Consider the following 572-nt stretch of genomic DNA (forward strand, 5'->3'; position numbering starts at 1 on the left):
GACAGTAACACGTACCAGTCCAATAATGTTAATAAACAGTACCGTCCAGTCCAATAATTTAATAACAGTAACACGTACCAGTCCAATAATGTTAATGAACAGTAACACGTACCAGTCCAATAATGTTGAACAGTAACACGTACCAGTCCAATAATGTTAATGAACAGTAACACGTACCGTCCAATAATGTTAATGAACAAGTAACACGTACCAGTCCAATCATGTTAATGAACAGTAACACGTACCAGTCCAATATGTTAATGAACAGTAACCCGTACCAGTCCAATAATGTTAATGAACAGTAACACGTACCAGTCCAATAATGTTAATAAACAGTAACACGTACCAGTCCAATAATGTTAATAAAACAGTAACACGTACCAGTCCAATAATGTTAATAAACAGGTAACACGTACCAGTCCAACATAATGTTAATAAACAGTACACGTACTCAGTCCAATCAGTTAAGTGAACAGTAACACGTACCAGTCCAATAATGTTATAAACAGTAACACGTACCAGTCCAATAATGTTAAAACAGTAACACGTACCAGTCCAATAAGTTAATGCAT

This window comes from Salvelinus sp. IW2-2015, linkage group LG14 (genome assembly GCF_002910315.2).
Source record: "Salvelinus sp. IW2-2015 linkage group LG14, ASM291031v2, whole genome shotgun sequence".
Taxonomy (NCBI): Eukaryota; Metazoa; Chordata; class Actinopteri; order Salmoniformes; family Salmonidae; genus Salvelinus; species Salvelinus sp. IW2-2015.